The sequence below is a fragment of the Jaculus jaculus genome, chromosome 6 (genome assembly GCF_020740685.1).
Source record: "Jaculus jaculus isolate mJacJac1 chromosome 6, mJacJac1.mat.Y.cur, whole genome shotgun sequence".
Taxonomy (NCBI): Eukaryota; Metazoa; Chordata; class Mammalia; order Rodentia; family Dipodidae; genus Jaculus; species Jaculus jaculus.
The window spans coordinates 109,462,286-109,477,710 of NC_059107.1; the positions used below are offsets into that span (position 1 = coordinate 109,462,286).

General features: G+C 41.6%; 1 pseudogene; it reads right to left on the reverse strand.

The window, feature by feature from the left end:
- Window positions 1-6,356: 6,356 nt before the first annotated feature.
- LOC123461543 lies at window positions 6,357-10,952 on the reverse strand (annotated as a pseudogene).
- Window positions 10,953-15,425: the final 4,473 nt, after the last annotated feature.

A 15,425-nucleotide genomic window follows, 5' to 3' on the forward strand; every position in this document is an offset into this window, starting at 1 on the left:
TTTTTTTAAGAGAGAATTGGCGCCCCAAGGTCTCAGCACTACAATCAAACTCTAGACACTTGCGCCACCTAGTGGCGTGTCTGCCCTTGTGCCTGTGTCATTTTTGTGTATCTGGATGATGTGGGATCTGGAAAGAGATCAAATATAGGTCCTTAGGCTTTGCAGGCAAACGCCTTAACCACTAAGCCATCTCTCCAGCCTATTATTATATTCTTAGATTGTTATTCTTATATTAGCCTAAGTTCATGCGCATTTCTCAATTCACTTTATAAACAATGCTAAAGCTGTCTCTTACCTGCATGAAAAAGAGGCAAACACAATTAAGAGGCACAGAAGTCAGACAATTGTTCCAGCTCCAGGCTAAACAGACCAGTTCAGATGAGTCCTGCTGTAAGTCAAGGTTTTCAAGTCTTACGTGTTGCACTCATGTGATTGGGCTAACTGAATCTAGCCACTGTTGAAGGTCAGAGATACAAGACTTCCAGACTAAGGGAACAATGAAGGGGGTGCAGTAAGGTTAGCAGGCTGTACACACAATGATGAAGACATGAGCCGAAGCAGACACGTCCACAGGAAGCAAGCATGGACAGGAACTTTGCACGTCTGAAGCAGGCTTTCAAGCTCCTCGGGTCAAAGGGGAGGCTTCGAGGAAATTCAATCCTTCAGGCTTTCTGCCAAAAAAAGAGTTGGGTCAGGGAGACCGACTGTCAGAAGAGAGAGTCTGAGGCTTAAAACCTGCTTTTACCTGGGGTATCGTGTTCTTTCTGGTCCAGGTCCACAGATAACTTGGGCATGCTCAGTTCACCAACTCTGCTTCCCTGCCAGCTCTAAAATTGCTCTGTGAGATGATTTTATGAAATAAAATAACTATGTCAGTGATGTATCACGTCCTTCTATCTTGCTTCATGTTTATATTATTTTATGTTTAAAAGAAGCATGGAGTAACCAGAAAGTCTAGTAGGGTTGAGATCAAAGAGACTTAAATAAAAATCTCTGCTGTTTATAGTGACATGACCTCAATGAAAATTTTCTGTGTCTCAATATCTTCATAATGATCATGGAGTCAACAGCATCTACTCTTGTGAAAAATAAAGGAAATAATAAATACCTGTAGATTTCCCAAATTCCTTTTGCACCAACATATTAAAAGCCTACTTAATAGCCTCTGCACAATGGATACTTACTAAAAAAACATGAACACAAATTTTGCAAACCCTTTGATACAAATACCCCAGAACCAAAATTGGTGTTTCAGATTAATTACACACTTCAGGCCAAAAGACCCAAGTGCCAACTCAGGGAACCATGAGTAAATAAGTCAACAAACCCAGTGTCATGTCAATAGTGAGAAAGACTTTCAGAAATCACCTTGGGGTTGTATCAATGGCTCAATGGTGAGAGAAACTTTCTTGCAAACCTGTTGGCCAAAGTTCAGTTCCCAAGAACCCAAATAAAACTAGACACAAAATGGTTCATTCACCTGTTATGCCAACACACCTATGGCAATGATAGGCAAAGCCAGGAGAATCTTCAGACTCATGAGCCAGTCAGAATGTCAGAATGGCACACACACAGCTGGAAAAAAGAAAGAAAGAAAGAAAGGAAGGAAGGAAGGAAGGAAGGAAGGAAGGAAGGAAGGAAGGAAGGAAGAAAGAAAGAAAGAAAGAAAGAAAGAAAGAAAGAAAGAAAGAAAGGAGAAAGAGATCCTATGTCAAGCAAGGTGGAAGGAGGGGAAACATACTACATAACTGTACTCAGACTTCCACACGTGCATGGTGGTACAGGGGCACCCAGGCGCGCACGCGCGCACACACACACACACACACACACACACACACACGATCTGGATAAGATACACAGGAACTATTACTTACAGTTGTTATTTCTGGAGAAAATACTAGTGTGATCTGACCTGATTGGTTTTTTTTGTTGTTGTTGTTTTGTTTTTGTTTTTCAAGGTAGGGTTTCATTCCAGCCCAGGCTGACCTGGAATTCACTATGGAGTCTCAGGGTGGCCTCAAACTCACAGCAATCCTCCTACCTCTGCCTCCCCAGTTCTAGGATTAAAGGCATGGATCACCAGGGTGATCTGATTTTTTTTTAAGAGAAGTTGAAGTCTGAATTTCTACATGAAGTTGATTGTTTTTCCCAATAAAATCCCTCAACCACACTGAGTCAGCTCTGGATTTATCTGTTAACAAACTCAATAGAGATATTGAAAAACCATTCTTAGGTTTGGAAATATTGCTCAGTGGTTAAAGGCACTTGCTCATAAAGCCTGACTGCCTGGGTTCAATTCCCCACTACCCACATAAAGCTAAATGCTCAAAGCAGTATATGTGTCTGGAGTCTGCAGTGGCAGAAGGCCCTTTTTTGCATCTCTCTCTCTCAAAAATAAATAAATAAATAGTAATAATACTATAATATAAAATAAAGGAAACTTCCTTGAAAAAGCAGTCATGTAAACAATCTGTAACCCCTTTTCATCTCCTATACTGAAACATATTCTTAGGAATGCAAAATGTCAAATGGCAAAGGTTTCTCATTTTATTCATTGGCTTGTTTGTTATTTGTAGAAGAAAGAACGGTTGCCCAACACCTACAAATGTGGAGGTCAACTGCAGATCCCATCAATGTGGAAAGGCTATAGTAAAGTGGAATAATGACCAAATCTGACCACACACGCCTCCCCTCCATAGCATCGACACATGGGTAATGGGGACGTGTCTGAAGTCGCAGAGCCACATTCTCTCCTGTGGCTGCTGCAACAAGGAGCGCATCTGTGAAGTGTTTGCTAGCGTGTCAGAGGAACAGGACTCTTGAAGTCATTTCAAATGTCATCCCAATCCTCACGCATAGCATCTCTACATGTAGTGTTGCTTTTAGAGATCTTAATATTTTTTTTTAAAAAAGCCCAAACTAAAATGAAATGCAATATTTTTAGCCACTTAAAAGTAGAATTCTTTTTCGCTCAGCGAAGTTCAACTTTTTAAGCTTCTTTTTACCCAGCAAGATTCTTTTTGGTGGTGAGCAAATAAGTTAGCATGTGGGTCCTAAGTGCTCTTAAAATCGTTTTGCTATCGACCTGTCCACTGTTTATAATTCTTAAATAAAGTCTAAAGTAAAGAAAGCCTTTCTCTGAAGGTTTATGAGCATTTTTCCATGAAGCAGAAGTCAAACACAAGATCAAAGAGATTCAACAAAAGAGTCCAAACTTGGAGTAGGGTGGGCTGACGGGCCCGTGTAAAGAAACCAGCCTCTCTAGATAGTTTGGGAGACCTGTCTTGTTATTTAAAATTAAAGCATGAGAGTCTGAATGTATCAAACTGACATGTCTGAGCAATGTTGCTAAAAGCATCTGTCTTTGATATTTTACCCAGGGTGTCACAGACATTTTTAAAGGTTAACTGTTTTACCAAGTGAGGAATATGAACAAGAGAAGATGAAATTCTTATCTCTGTGCCTCTCCCTCATTTTCTCTGGGTTTGCCTAGGGTGGACTTTTTTAGCCTCCCAATGGATTAAGGTATATTTAAGGTATATTTTTGAACTGACTATTATAATATACTCTGTAAATTCTAAATACTCATTAATTGATATGTTAGATTTTTAAGCACTTCTAACTGAAGAGACAACTAATCATTTAGGTTACAATAGAAAGAGAAATGAAAAGAAATAAGATAAACATATTGGCTTAAAAAAATGCATGAATCTGTCTAGCAGTGATTAAGCCCCCAATAAATCTGTTTCCAATCACCCACTGGTATTTAAATATGTAGTAACTACTCTATTAAATTTAATTCTCTCTATTTAATGACAGTTATTCTAAATTTAATGACAGTTATTTGAAATATATACCCACATATTATTAACAACATTTAACAAGATTTTTAAACCATTGAATGTGAGTAGGAATCCACCAAATGTCAATACATCAATTACTATTTAATGCTGATGCCCAAACTGTTAAGCCAAAGCAACTCAAGTGAGGAAGCTTGGAAAGCTTTTCAGAAAAAAAATAATTTGCAAGAGGTAGAAAAACCCATCTGTAAATTGCAAATACTGTTTCAGAATAAAATTAAGGATGTATAGCTTTAACATCTATTTATTTTGTATGAAAATATACATTTGGGGAATGCATTAAATTTTTTAATTGGGATTTGACTTTTTTCCAGGACCCATTTTAACATTATAAATCAAGTGGCTTTAATTTTTCTTTTACCAAATAAATATATACTAAAATCTTACTACTATTTTATTCTGTGAATACACAACCAGGTTTTCACCAAATGTTATTTTAGTTTAAACACACACAAAACAAACCTTTTTTTTCCCCCACATTATGGTGCCCACTAAGCACTACCCATTGACCAAAACAAAAATCCTTGATCCAAGTAATTCTGTTTCCCACTATTGCCATGGTTTGCTTCTCACTTGATAGGCTCTACCTGTCATGTTTTTGAATGGTCCATGCCATTCCACACATCCTCTTCCACATCACTGGGCCTTTACTAGGTCCAGAAGTGTAGACTGGAAAGTTCTCGTGATACAAGAATCCCAGCCTATAAAGCACATCAGTAGACACTTTGTAGCATGTGCCGTTTATTAGGGTTTCCATTAAAAGTATTATGTTTCCATACTTTACAACCATAAAGGAGTAAATAATTTCAAAGGATTGTTTGATAGGAGACTTCTGTTTTAAATGGAACTTGGAAATATCTGGGAAATCACTGGAATAAATGTACTTAATAGACCCAATGCTGTGAAGTTCTCTTTAACTGTTTTCTTAAGCACATAAAAGATATACCATTTCCTCCAAGTCTTTTTTTTTTTTTAAATAAGTTTTGGGTTTTTTAAATAAGTTCTTCTCTATTGACATTTGACTTATAAATACTTCTTACAATGCTTTCATTGTCTTCTTTCTCTCCTTCCCTCTCTTCCTTCCTTTCCTCCTTCTTCCTTCCTTCCTTCCTTCCTTCCTTCCTTCCTTCCTTCCTTCCTTCCTTCTTCCTTCCTTCCACACTAAAGCTGACAGTTCTTAACATCAAAAAGCTCTGGCTTCCTTCACTACTCTAAATGCAGAATACCCTACAGTTTAAGAGCAGATAGCAACATGACACCCTACTGAAGAAAAACTGCTGTGGGACTTGATAAATTGGAAAGCATCTGCCAAACACCTTTATTGAGAGATTTCTTTTTAAGAGAAGCAAATTCCATCCATGGGACTAAGCAAATATTTCATCAATCTGCTATATGGGAAGCCAATGCGGCATTCTTTGCATGGAAAAGATTAGATCAGATCAGTTTCAGAAATAAAATCACTTGAAAACGAATACTGCTGACATCAACATTTGAAGAAAAGTTAAATGGTCCATAAAATATTCACATTTATAACCCAGTTGAAATTGTCTGCATTTGCTGTCTCTGCGATCCCCGTTGTCTGGGAAGTAACAGGAACTTCTCTTTGATCATGTCTGTGTGGACATTGCCTTGGATAGTGTCCTTTTGAAGAGCTGTATTTGAGGCACCAGGCAAAGTCTATCAGGAGCATGAGTCATCAGACATAAGCTGATGAGTAGGTAACAGCTGGGTTGAAAATTGATTGGTTATTTCACTGTGAGAACTGTAGGTCTCAAAACATGTGATTAGCTTTTTTAAACAGAAAATTTGAAGTTGTCAGCAGCAACCTAACCTTAGGAGCCAAGAAGAGCCTTTTTAATTGGCTTAGTAAAGAGGGCACGAGCTGGGCGTGATGGCGCACACCTTTAATCCCAGCACTCGGGAAGCAGAGGTAGGAGGATTGCCATGAGTTCGAGGCCACCCTGAGACTCCATAGTGAATTCCAGGTCAGCCTGGGCTAGAGTGAGACCGTACCTCGAAAAACCAAAAAAAAAAAAAAAAAAAAAAAGAGGGCACAAGCAATGGCCAGCAGGTATCAGACTTGCATGCCAGGCTCTAGGATCAAGGCTAGGCCCATGTCATTCTTTGTGCATGTGTGCATGTGTCTGTGTGTGTTGCACATGCATGTGTGTTCATGTGTATGAGGGAATGCATATGTATTCAAATGTATATGAGTGTGTGGAGGCTAGAGAATAACCTTGGGTACTATACTCAAGAAATCTGCCCATCTTTTCTTTTTTTTTTTTTTTTCATTATTTAAGACCTTTATTAACAGGTGCTTGCAGTTTGTGGACTTTTTTTTTGAAAAAAATCAAGTTGTAAACTTTTTATTACAAATTAAAAATGAAGTTCTTAAAAATCTCAACTTGACCAGATATGAAACAATTTAAAAACCTTTAAAGGTATATTGAGAAAAACCAGGCTTTTTAAAAAAACACGTTTGTCATTACCAAAAAGAGACATCTTTAGGTAAAAGTAATAAAAACCCCATGCTGCATAGTCAATGCAGATAGTTCTAGTTTATCTGGTCAATGGGCAAAAAGCAAGCACTTAAGGTCTTCAGCTCCAATCTTTTGTTCATTTCTTATTGCTGGAATTTCATATTCATTTCTTCTGGTTGGATGACTAAACCGGATGATGGTGAAGATGGTAAGCCGGCATTTACTCAGCCCCGCCCTGCTCAGCCTCGGGAGCGGACGAATTTTCAGCTGGTGGATCGGCTGCTTTTGTCTCTTTGCCATCTTGTGGTTTAGGGTTCTCTGGGCGTCTGCGTCGGTAATTGAAGTTGCGGCGGTACAGACGTTGAGGTGGCTGCTGACCTTGGGTGTCATCTCCTTGATTTTCCTTGTCCTCTTCATTGCCATCCTCTCTGGGCTGTCTTTGGCGAGGAGGACCCCTGCGGAATCGTGGTCTATAACCCCGATACATATTGTCTCACTGGTCTACCTTGCTCTCCTGCACCCTGGTTGTCAGCACCCTCCATCACTTCTCCCCGCACAGGAGGTTGGAAGACTGTGGTCGACGCCCATAGGGCCTCCGCATGTAGTAAGGTGGGAACCTTCGCCTGCGGTAGGGCCGGCGTCGTTGGGCCTGTCCTTCAGGAGCGCTCTCCATCCTTCATTCTTTCCCCTCTCTCACTATTCTGGGAATTCTGCTGGTGATTGCGTGGAGGACCCCTACGACGTGGACAGCGTCTATAATGGTTACGGTCTGCTGCATATTTACTGCCTTGAACTGGAACTCCACCAGGGCCTGCAGCATTTGCTGCCTCCGCACCCTTTTCTCCTTCCACAGCATCAGACTGCACAGTCTCTCCATCTCCTACACTGCGAAGGTGCTTCCTGGGGTTATTCTTCTTTATGGCAGTCTGGTGTGCAAATACATCTTCCTTGGTGTCATTCCTGTTGATGAAACCATATCCATTCCTTACATTGAACCATTTTACTGCTCCCAAAACCTTCGTTGCGATGACCTTCTTGTCCCCGCCGGCAGGCGCCCGGATGTGAGGCCGCCCGGGCCGCCGCTCCCTGCGCCGCTGCCGGTGGTGCGGGGCTTGGTGTCGGCGGCGGCGCCGAGGGCGGGGGCGGCGGGCGGCGGCTGGGTCTCGGCCTCGCTGCTCAGGTCGCGGTGATGGTGACTGGGGCCGGCTGCGGCAGCTGCGGCTCCTCCCGGGGTGTGATGGTAACTAGGCCGGCGGCGGCGGTGGGGCTGCTCAGGGCTCTCTGGGGTCCGCTCTCCGCTCCCGCTACCGATCGAACTCCCATCTTTTCTTTGAGACAAGGTCCCTTACTGGTGTGAAGTTCACCAACTGGGCTAGACCTGCTGGCCAGTGAACTCCAGGGAATCCTGCTGTCTCTGTTTCCCCACTGCTGAGATTATAGATACATACTATAATGCTGGGCATTTTTACCTGGGTTCTAGAGTTTCAACTCAGGGCCCCATGCTTGCAAAGCAGGCGCTTTACTGACTGATCAATCTCTCCAGTCCCATGTGTTTAACTTTGACTACTGTCACCTTCATTTTACAGATGAGGAAATAGAAACTCAGAGAGATTAAGTAACCTGCTCAAGATAACAATTAGTGATCCTAATCTACAAATATCTCATCCATAAAGCACTGGGATAAATATATTTTATTTATTTATTTGAGAGAGGAAGAGACAGAGAGAGAAGCCTCCAGCCTCTGCAAATGAACTCCAGACACATGTGTCCCTTATGTATCTGGCTTAAGTGGGTCCTGGAGAATCAAACCAGGATCCTTTGGCTTTGCAGGCAAATGCCTTAACTGCTAAACCATCTCTCCAGCCCCAACAGCACTGGGATTTTTAACCCAAGACAAGAAGAACCCAAAGCTTATTCCCAGCATCTGTCCTGCTTCAGAGTTAAATGGGAGCAGAGGACAGGATCCAAAACCAAGCCCAAAGGAGGTCAACTCATAGGTGAGAATACCACAAAGACCACCAAGAAGGAAGCAGTGACTGAAGCTCTCAGAGCCAAGTCCCCCCAGCAGAGTAGTCTGATTGACAGGCAAGGAGAGGTGGGATGGGCACAGGCTGCCTCTTGGATCTGGCAAAGGGCTGTAGAAGATAAGCAAGAGCTACCTGTGCTCCTAGAGTACGGGCCCAGGACTAAGTCTCTGGGTGGTGTGAGCTAAGGGTCCAAGGAGAGTGACACCCAGCTGAGGCAGGCAAGTAAAGAAAAATGAGGGCTGCCAGACATGACTCCATATGCCTGGAACCCCAGTGCTGAGGGGGACAGTATCAGCAGGATCTCTGGGGCTCCCTGGTCAACTAGTCTAATAACCAAAAGGGGGGCTGGAGATATGGGTTGGCGATTATAGCTTTTGCTTATGAAGCCAAAGGTCCCAGGTTTGATTCCCCAGGACCCATGTAAGCCAGATGCATAAGGTGGTGCATGCATTTGGAGTCCATTTGTAGTGGCTGAAGGCCCTGGCATGCCCATTCTCTCTGCCTCTGTCTCTCTCAAATAAATAATTTTTTTAACTTTAAAAAACACAGGGAACTCCAGGTTCAGTGAGAGACCTGTCTCAGGAAAAGAAGGCAGAAGAGCAATAGAAGAGTTCACCCATCATCTTCCTCTGGCTCTGGGCATGTGTGAGCACGCATCTGCTCCTGCACATGTACACACTGCACACACGTATGCATGCCATACATGCTACACACACACATACACACCAAAAAAAAAATAATAATAAACAAATAAATAACAGGAAGGAGGGCAAAGAAAAACAAACAAGAATAAGAAACACTCCGGCAGCTCTTCAGGCAGCCATTGTCTTGCCTTCCCCATAGAAATCACACAGCCTCACCACACGAGGATGCTAGCTGAGAAGAGAAGCTGAGAAAAGGAGTAGGAAAGGAATCCAGGCCAATTCATCACCTTGCCTGCCCGGGAGGCGCAGTGCAGTAACCAAAGGGGCTGGCTCCCACAAAGCACTCAATCTCCTGAAAGAAACAGCATAAATAAAGTCATATTTGCCAATGATGGTTTCTAAATGTTTAAACTAGCCAGTAACACCACACAGATGGGGAACTGAACGCTTGCGGAAGCTCATGATTGCCCCATCGTTCTCGCTGAGTTAGAGCAGGTGCAAGCCTCCCATCTCTGGATCCCCAGATCAGTGCATAAACCATCAAAAAATACAAACCTTCTAGCTTTAAAATCTTCCCAGCCCTTTTTCTCCTGTGTGGTCCCCTGTCAACCTCCAGCACTGTACTACACAGAGTGATTTCTTTCCCTTATACAGTTCATAAGTATAGATTTGCTGCATGACTGGCCTGCATGTTAGTTCTTGCATTCTTCCATAAATTCTGCATCTATCTATTGAATTCATACTATATGGCAATGGTGTTCTAGATGCCAAGAACATGATGGTGAATAAGATTTTGTTCTGCCAGAGTGCAGATTCTAGAAGGGTCAGGCAGACAAGGAACAGAGTATGAATGCATTATATAAGAAAGTAAGGACATTATATAAGGAAAGCAAGGCATATAGCTCAGGGGTAGAACACTTGTCTAACATATGCAAGGCCCTAGGTTCCATCCCAAGCACCTTAAAAAAATAAATAAAATAAAAATAAAGCAGAGTAGCAGGATGGAAAATAGAGCAGGGAATTATTTAGACTGAATATTCAAGAATACACTCACTGAGATTTTGGATCTGGGACCTGAATGCCAAGAATATGTATGTCAGCCAGGGGAAGATGAAAAGAAAGAGACACTTCTGCCAAAGCGCTGCTTGTTGGATGTCCCCATTTATGCTCTTAAACCTGATTTTATTTTCTATTCCACAGAACTTGTTAGACTGCAAATAAATGAAAATGCCATCCTAAGGAATGAAGCAAAAATTATTTGAAGTCTGTTAGTAAGCCTTAAAATTTTGACTATTACTAATATAGGTATTTTTTAACTTTGTAATCCTCTGCTTGTTTCACAACAGATTAAGACATATCACAGAAGTTCATGTCCAAAAAAATGAGGTTCACAGAAAAGCCCAAGGTCACCCCCAAGGTTGTTCAAATGCATTTGCTCAGTAGTTCTCATGCACTGGTTTGTCAAGCTCACATTCTCTCCCCATCATATCCAGGCTGGTCTCCCAGATAGCTATTAACCATGCTGATCCTTTTAAAAATTAACATCCTGGGTTGCACTTTTCTGCCTGTATCATTTTGAATTACAGTGACCTTTCATTGGGATTGTTTGGCCCTTGTTTCACCCCACCCCCTAAGTACATATGCTGAAGTCCTAACCACCAGTATGAGCATGTTTAGAGATTAAGTCTTTTAAAAAGATAATTGAGGGGAAATGAGATCATAAGGATAAGGCCCTGGGACTGATGTCACCATGAAAAGAAGAAGGGACACCAAAGTGTCCTCTGTGTCCTCATGCACAGAAAAAAGCCCCCACGGGGTCCTGCCAAGTAGGAAGACAGGTCTCGGCAGAAGCCCACCTGATAGTACCTTACCTATTTCTCCCCCAGAACTATGAGTGTAGTTTCCATGGTCTACTCTGGTAGCCTTGGAAGGTGAGTCCATGGCTATCAACTCTCTGCCCACCTCACTTCTCTGGCACACTGGTATCTTTGTTCCTTGTGCTGGAAACCCTCATCCCAAGATATACTTGTAGCTCTCTCCCTCTTTCCTTTAGGACTTTGCTCTGCTGTCCTTTCACAGTGAGGCTTCTATGACATCCTCTATCTAACGTGACAAAATGTCCCTCACTGCCACAGCTCATTCTATTTGCCTGCTCCATTTTTTTGTCACAGGGCTTACCTGCCAATACAATGGAGAATTAATATTTATTTGAGGAGATTGTCTGAATCCTCCTATTATTATGCAAGCTACTTGAAGGCAAGAATTGCTGGTTGATTTGTATCCCACCATATGCGAATAGATTGGGGGTCAGCATGCACGTGTGTGTGTGGATGTGTGTGTGTGTGTGTGCTCGCGCGTGCACACATGAGCGTGCATGAGTTGCATACATTGTAAGGAGAAAGGAAAGAGAAAGAAAGACAGAGACAGAGAGAGACAAAGAGAGAGGAACAGAGAGAATCATATCAAGATTGTGCCCAGTGGGGACAGCTCTTTCACTTTCTTTGACCAATGTTCCTTGAATGTCAAATTATAAATTCTAATAAAATAAACACTCTAAGGAGTTTAAAGTGTAATGAAGGGGTGACATTGCCCTGTACCTGGCAGAGGACGTGCTGTCACGGAGCACAGCTTCCATAACCCAGTTGTGAATCCATCACTGTCGTCATAGCCATTATTTCCACAATCTAGTACCACCCCAATTATTCTCACCTGATTATCCATTTCTGCAAACCACACAAGAAGGGAAGAGCCTTATGTGCTGAAGGCATCAAGAACAATGAGTGGCTGGTCTTGGGGTTTCAGGAAATGTGTGTGGAATTAACTAGGTGAATTGTGAAATGGGAGAAAATCTAAAACTCTTCTACACCACCCTTTGACTCCTTATTTGTCTGGTTCTGACTATAGTGTTCATAATTGGTTCACATACCAAGGCCACCATATTTTTGTTTTGGGGATAAGAAAACTCCGAATTTCTTATATGCTAAAATGGGAAAACATTTCCACAAAATACAGTAACAGCCATGTGCATGTAGTAACATGTGCATTTCACAAGCTGTGTAAAACCCACAAAGAACTTCTACTAAAACTTTGTTCTAAAACTTAACATTTTATGTGAACTATTTTTAATGCAATAGAGATTATTCAGTTTAAAAGAAAAGGATTGAGAAGGAGCCTCGTGTAAAACAAAAATTCTGTCTGCAAATAATCATCTCAATTAATCCTGAGAGTTGGCATAGTTTCCCTTGGTTTATTGGCACGCAGACACACATATGATTTTCTTAAAGCAGGAAGGTTAGTATTGGAATCAGCTGTGTTGCACACTTGGTAGTCAGTTTTCAGAAAACTGCTTGTGGGTTAGTTATTGGCTTAGGGGCTTTTATTTACCCAGACACCCAAGCCCTCCCACTGCCGCCCTTGAGTACGCTCAGGACCATCTCCGAGAGAGCAATACAAACAAGTGACCTAGGCCTAGGGAATTAAAAATGAGATAGGCTTGGCTGTTAAAACCATTAATGAAGGGGCTGGGGAGAAAGCTCAGTGGGCAAGAGTGCTTGCTACTTAAGCATGATGACCTTTGACTCCAAGTCAGATTCCCCAGGACCCACCTAAAAAGCTGGGCATGGCCACACACATGTCTGAACTCCAGTTGTGTATGAAGCGGGGGGAGAGAGGGAAGATAGATAACCTCAAAATTGCTCTTCTGAGTTGAAGGGAAGACACTGTCTCGGGGATGAAAGAGGGCACTCGACGTTCTCCTCTAGTCTATGCACATGTGTGCACAGAGTACATGCAGCTATGTGTGCATACTTGCATGTACCACACACGTGTCACATCATCTATCACACCACTTAAACTCCACATTCACACAGAATCACATATGCCCCCGCCAAAAAAAAAAAAATCATTCTAAAATATTATACTCTCAAAATTTTTCTGTGGATTCCCAGGAACATGGGATCCTAGCCCAGTGAACTGAATAACTGAGTCATATTGTTACACACATTTTTACATATGGTAGAATAATGTCTTCTTAAATCCAATAATATTTATATCAGTATTTCTTAATGTGTTAAGATCTTTTTCATGTGGCTTTTTTTGAGAAATTGAATGTTTTCATTTTAGTGTTTTCTGCTTAAGTGAAAACCAAGAAATACTCATCAACTTAGTATTTGTTTGAATTTCTATTTACTCAACAACTTCTGTTTAATGCTGTCAGCATTAAATCATCAGGAACACTAGAATAAAAAATGCCTAAGCTGGGCATTGCAATATATGCTTTTAATCCCAGTACTCGGGAAGCCAAGGTAGGAGGATCACTATGAGTTTGAGGGCACTCTGAGACTACATCTTGAATTCCAGGTCAGCCTGGACTACAGAGAGACCCTACCTTGTAAAATCAAAACAAAATAAAGGACATGGATATTACTATAGATATTTATTTTAAGTGATAGAGAAAAGCTAACATCTACATATAGCATGCAGAGAAATGGAGAAAATAGCAAATAAAAGGTTATTGTGGGTTGCTACCACTTCAGAGTAACTGGGCACCATTACATTCCATGCAAGTAAAGTTGTAGAAGTTAAAAAGTTGACCTGGCTGGGCATGGTGGTGCATGCCTTTAATCCCAGCCCTCAGAAGGCAGAGGTAGGAGGAACGTCATGAGTTGGAGGCCACCCTGAAACTACATAGTGAATTCCAGATCAGCCTGAGCTAGAGTGACCTACCTCAGGAAAAAATAAAATAAAATAAGGTTGACCTGTCTTTGAAGGAGACTCTTTTTTTTTTAGTTTTCAAGGTAGAGTCTCAATCTAGTACAAGCTGGCCTGGAATTCACTCTGTATTCTCAGGGTGGCCTCGAACTCACAGCGATCCTCTTCCCTTACGTCGGCCATTCAAGTGCTGGGATTAAAGGCGTGTGTCACAACACCTGGCTGGAGACTTTTTAAATCTGCGCCCAGAGCTAATGTGGAATGTTTTTAACCTCTTTCTGATAGTCAATTAGGAAAGGGTCAAAGTTGAAACCATTAGTAAATAATGTAATTAAGTCCATAAGTTATTGAATATTACATCCATGTTACCAAAAAAATTGAAATACAAAGTTAAGAAAGAAAATGCATACTATATACAGTGGAATTATATGCATCTCCAGATCACCATTTCTGCAAAAAGGTCTCCAAAATATTCATAAATTTAAGTAACTTCCTAGGAAGATATATTCCAAACAAAGTGTAGCTGAACACAGAAATCCAAAATACATAAAACAGGTTTTGAATACCTATTATGTTTCTGTGGAATTTATTAGGAAGCAGAAATGCCACCAAAATGGAAATTATATGGCGCAGGGGTGGGGAGATGTGGAATACCAGCATGCTTTTATCCAGACAGGTTGGAAGTGATGTAATAAACACAGCATCATTTATATACACAAATGTGAGGACAGCTCATCCAGGGAGGGGCAAGCACAGAAATGTAGTGGTGGTGGTGGGGGGGAAACAGTGTACATCAAAGAAATCTGACCAGCTGCCAACAGCCATTATCTTCTTCATGGCCCCAGTGCTTTCTTACTTATGAAGTTATGAGAAAATATAAGACTATACCTTAGTTGGCATACAACACAGAGTAAATAACCTCTTTGAGAAGATTACCTTCTTTAAAATAAAGATATTGATAAGTCAACAATCATATACCTCAAGGAAAATGGTTTAAGTCTGACTGTAGGCCTTAAACTTAATTGCATTGTGACTCTCATTCTTCTTGCCATGGTCCACAACCCACATCACAGAAACCACTGTGTGCCAGCTTCAGGGTCCCTGAGATGAACCTCCAGACCAGGCACAGTTATGGAGGAAGGGATATTTATTGAAGCCTACAGATCCAGGGGAAGTTCCATGATGGCAGAAGAAGCTGACCTTGCTTTAACAGGAGAAAGCAGAGAAACAGAGAAGCCACAAGTCAAAAGCCACACAGCACAATTCAGGAACACCAGGGGGAAGTAGGCACTTTGCATATATTTAGATTGAGATTTCAAACCCAGCCAGGTGGCTGCAGATCCAAACTACAAACTAATAAAACACTGAAGATATTGGGGGCCATGTATTTAAACTACCACATACTGCATGTGATATATCTCCAACAGCCATCTCACAACCAAGAAAAGAGTTCAAGTAAAGACAATATTGAATTGTTTCGGATGTGCAGGCATGACAGAAGCCTGAATTAATGTTGAGTACTTTAAACTTCACACTAAAAGAAAACAGTTGTGTAGTTGTCCCAAGAACCTCACAGTTCTTAGCTGTGGTTATCGCTGCATTACAGCATGCTGTGTGCTAGCTTTGTTAAACGATAGTCCTTTCCATAGCCTGGCTGTACCCAAAGCCACTTAGCACTCTTCAAGTTCATAGCTTGATAGGTTT